This window comes from Oreochromis aureus, linkage group 22 (genome assembly GCF_013358895.1).
Source record: "Oreochromis aureus strain Israel breed Guangdong linkage group 22, ZZ_aureus, whole genome shotgun sequence".
Lineage (NCBI taxonomy): Eukaryota > Metazoa > Chordata > Actinopteri > Cichliformes > Cichlidae > Oreochromis > Oreochromis aureus.
In genome coordinates this window covers 38,771,564-38,776,302 of record NC_052962.1, presented here as the reverse complement: position 1 = coordinate 38,776,302, position 4,739 = coordinate 38,771,564, and the positions used below count along the sequence as shown (strand labels likewise).

General features: G+C 37.2%; 1 long non-coding RNA gene across 1 annotated transcript; it reads left to right on the top strand.

The window, feature by feature from the left end:
• The first annotated feature begins 570 nt into the window (after nt 1–570).
• On the top strand, nt 571–4,235 carry LOC120435787. Its single transcript, XR_005609910.1, has 3 exons — nt 571–700; nt 3,916–4,022; nt 4,210–4,235. It is a non-coding gene; the product is annotated as an uncharacterized LOC120435787 (long non-coding RNA).
• Nucleotides 4,236–4,739: the final 504 nt, after the last annotated feature.

The following is a 4,739-nucleotide window of genomic DNA, read 5'->3' as shown; positions in this document are numbered from 1 at the left end:
TGTGATGATGTTGTGTTTTACGGTTGTAGATTTGATGTTTTCACTCTGTTTCTTGTTAAATTTCTAAACACATATTTTAGTCACTTCGATAAAACAGCAGCTGCAGAACCAAAACAACAACTGTTCAGGTAAGAAATATTTAAAAACAAATAAGTAAAAACATGTTTACCAAAATTCCATCTTCATAGTTCTTTGACTGTTTCATCAATTGTTTGTCAGTATGAGGCCGACAACAGTCAGTTGCAGCAGCTACAGATCAGTTATGATGTGATTATTATCTAAAAATATAAACAGCTACATAATGAAGAAAGTTATCTGAAGGACACAGTAGTAGGTTAGAAATGTTAAACAAATGTTATAAACATCAGATTTACAAACTGATCACCTGACTGAATCATTTTTAATTATTAATGTTTTGTGCTGAGTTCAAATGAATTTAAATAATATTGGGGGAAAAGGAGAATATAACTATAATTAATAATACATGGACATTACAGATCTTTTCAGTTTGATACTCAGTGAAATTACATCTGACTTTAAAACATGTGTTTGACTTTAAGAGAAGTGTCCTGATCGATGGAGGAGATTTGGAAGCAGCTGTTACTTTAAATCCACTGAGAGGAAAACTTGGTCTGAGAGCAGGAGAGACTGTCAGGATAAAGGAGCTGATCTGGTGATGATAAACAGCAAAGAGGAACAGGTGGGTGTGTTTGTTCATGTCTGTGTGATCTTTGATGGAGCTGACAGTCATCTGTTACTTGTGTTTTTGACCTGCTGTCAGTCTGTGACCTGCTTCCTGTCTCCACTCTGATGGATTTCTCTGTTGGGTTATTTATTCTTTGTTTCCATATTGAGAGTTTATGTTTTCATTGATTCTTTGGCTCTTTCTGATTTCTGCACAATGGAAGAAAAGTTTCATCACATTTATTCTTCCTTCAGACAGATTCACAAGATGATGTTACAACAACAGAAGTGCTGAATTATGACTGGAGCAAATATTTTATCTCTACTCAAAAGGAATTTATCAATGAACTGAACATGAGAGGAGAGTCTTGGATTGGTCTGAGAGCCAAACAGACATCAGGAGGATATAAATGGGAATGGGTGGACGGATCAGCGCTGACAGAAACGTGAGACATTAGTTTGTTTCTATTCCAGAGTTATTATTTAGAAGTGAAACATTGATGTTTTGGAAGATAGATCAGCAATACATGAGCTGAGCTATTTTCCAACAGCCCCAAAACTGAATGTAAAGAAAAGCAGAAATCCTTCTTTGAATGAACAGCTGTGCTTGAACTCTCTTCATCTGCAGTCTGTGATGACGTTCAGTTACAACAAGTATGAAATGAAATGTCCTGCATGAGCCTCAGACTCAGCTCACAGTTTTACTTGTTCATTCTGCATCATATATTGATTACATATATCAGGGCCGGCCCGTGGCATAGGCCGTATAGGCAAATGCTAAGGGCGCCGTCCATCAGGGGCGCCACGCCAGTGCCACAAATGTTGAAAAAAAAAAAAAAAAAAAAAGTTGGTACAATTATTTGTAAATACAAAAATAATCCCACGTTAATTAAAATGCAAAGTAAAGCTTATTTAATAGAAATATTATTTGTTACAACATTACGCCCCCCCTCCCCGCACGGTGCGCCCCTCCTTCCCGTATCATGGTTCCTTTTGGACGTCACCACATCAAAAAATCAACACAAGATGTCAAAACGGCCAAAACTGTCAGCTGCCCAGGGAAGAAAAAGAGAAAAGAAGAGGAGGAGAAACGAGAAAAAAAGACAGAGGTAGGTAACGTTAGCCTACATGAAATTATTTGTCTGAATGTGATAGTAACCTAAATATTTAGCATTAAGCTAATGTTACATGATTCGCTAATTGCTAATCAATAAATAGCTAGTTAACTGTTTTAACGTCAGTTAATATTGTGGAGGGGCTAAATTGTTATGGAAAATAATAATGTAACGTTAGGTAATTACAGTACTCCCACCTTTCCCACCATTCCTCATTTGTATTCATCTTTTAAGCAGGTGTTTTTGTTTACATTGTTATTGCCTTCTGGTTAGCTAACGTTTACCCTGCAGGTAATAGTCACTTTTCCACCCCTGTATATATTATAGTTGTAACCCTAGTTGTTAAAGTGCACATCATTAATGTTAATTAAGCAATATCACATGAGAGGAATGCTGTTTTTAATATGAGCACTGCTGTGATTCGGTCAAAGATAATCATAACATAACATCCTCATATGATATTATACTGTTACTTTGCATTCTGCTATTCAGCATTTCACTGTAATGATGACAATAAATTGAATCTAATCTAATTTGCATATCAGTTAACATCATACATATATCTCTTTGGTTTTCATTTATATTATATCATTTCATTTTATTCCTGGAATCATATGTTTTATTATTAGACTTTAATACTCAGTGGTGTCACATACTCCTCTCTTCAGATGCACTGTTGAAGTTTCTAAATCCCACCCTGGGCCATCTACCACATCTACCGCTGCTGCCTCCACTTCAGCAGCACAACCCACCAGTGATGCAGCATCAGCAGCACAACCCAGCCATGATGCAGCAGCATCAAGCGGTCTTCCTGTTGCCTCCACTTCAGCAGCACAACCCACCAGTTTTGCAGCAGCATCAAGCGGTGTTCCTGTTGCCTCCACCTCAGCAGCACAACAAGTTTGGAGTACTCCTCAATTTCCACAACTTACAAAAGAAGAGCTGCTACAGCAGTGCCAAACACTGAGTACTACTCTGACCCATGACAGCCAGCCGGACATTAATGGCACAGAACTTGCAATGGAAATGCAGAATTTCCCACCATTGCCATCAAAGAACATGACAAACATGGAACTCTTGACCTTCCTGCATGAGAAGAAGCTGGCAGAAATTTACCCCAACATGTGGGTTGCTCTGAGAATCTTTGCCACTCTTCCTGTTACAGTGGCTGCTGCTGAAAGAAGCTTCTCTAAGCTCAAACTCATTAAAACCTACCTGAGATCTACTATGATGCAAGAACGTCTCAGTGGACTTTCCATCATAAGCATAAATCATGTGGTCTCAAATCAGTTGTCATATGATGATGTTGTAGATGACTTTGCTGCAAGAAAGACTAGGAGAGTAAGGCTGTAGCAGGTGATGTGAGGTTGATGAGGGGTGGTGTACAGTAATTTGTAAGTCATTCTAGTTAATGCAGTATTAAAAAGCACAACTAGAGAACTCTGTAGGATCCCCTTTTTTGTAATATAGTTGTTAAAGTCATACTGGTTTATTTAATATCTTGTTTTGTGCAGTGCCTTATTTATATTGTATTTTTAATTTATTTTATCCAACTTGTTGACACGTTTTATTGTGTTTATGTATGTAAAATTTATTGTATTTCATATATTCATTTTTATTTTTGTATTCATTTATTTATTCATTCATATATTTTTTATCTCGTTAATTATTCTGATTGTGAATTTGCTTTCTTTAAAAAAAAAAGGTCAAAGACAAAGCTATTCGGTTTCTTGTGAGTACATACACTACACTGCCGATGTAGGGGGGCGCCACCTAAAATCTTGCCTAGGGCGCCAGATTGGTTAGGGCCGGGCCTGCTGTGTGATCTTTGATGGAGCTGACAGTCATCTGTTACTTGTGTTTTTGACCTGCTGTCAGTCTGTGACCTGCTTCCTGTCTCCACTCTGATGGATTTCTCTGTTGGGTTATTTATTCTTTGTTTCCATATTGAGAGTTTATGTTTTCATTGATTCTTTGGCTCTTTCTGATTTCTGCACAATGGAAGAAAAGTTTCATCACATTTATTCTTCCTTCAGACAGATTCACACGATGATGTTACGACAACAGAAGTGCTGAATTATGACTGGAGACAATATTTGTGTCTCTTCTCAAACAGGAATTTATCAATGAACTGAACATGAGAGGAGAGTCCTGGATTGGTCTGGAACGCTATTCTCAGAAACATGAATGGAAATGGGTGGATGGATCACTGCTGACAGAAACGTGAGCTTTTTATATTACAATGCTGTCAGAGTTATTACTTAAAGTTATCAGAACCATACTTTAGAAGTTAGATCAGCAATACATGAGTTGAGATGTTTTTTAACAGCCCCACAAACTGAATGTAAAGAAAAGCAGAAATATTTATGAGTTTAGTCCAGTTTAATATCATATTTGATCTCTCTGACAGGTTCTGGGCACCTGGACAGCAGAATGACAGTTTAAACACTATGGAGCTTGTTGTGACAGTGATGGGAGATGGACACAGTCATATGATCCTGAATCAAAAACCTTCATCTGTGAGAAATGAGTTTGGTGCTTTGATGTAAATGTTTGAATAATCCAACCAAAGACACCTCACTATGAAATGTCCTGCATGAGCCTCAGACTCAGCTCACAGTTGTTACTTGTTCATTCTGCATCATATATTGATTACATATATTGTCCCTCTGTGCTCTGTGCTGTACAGTAAGGTTGGAAGTCATCCACACAAAAACTTGAAGTACTTCATTACTCTGTAGTTCCAGCAAATTGTTCTAATAAAAGTCAAAGTGCAGCTTGTCTTTACTTTGGTTTACTTGGTTTCTTCATCAGTCTGTTGGTCCTAAAACTACAGTAAATGTCTTGTTTCTAAAAGTGCAGCAAAAAATATGTTTGATTAATAAGAATTTTAAAGATTCTGATCAGCTGGAATATCAAAAGGACATTTTTATACCTTCT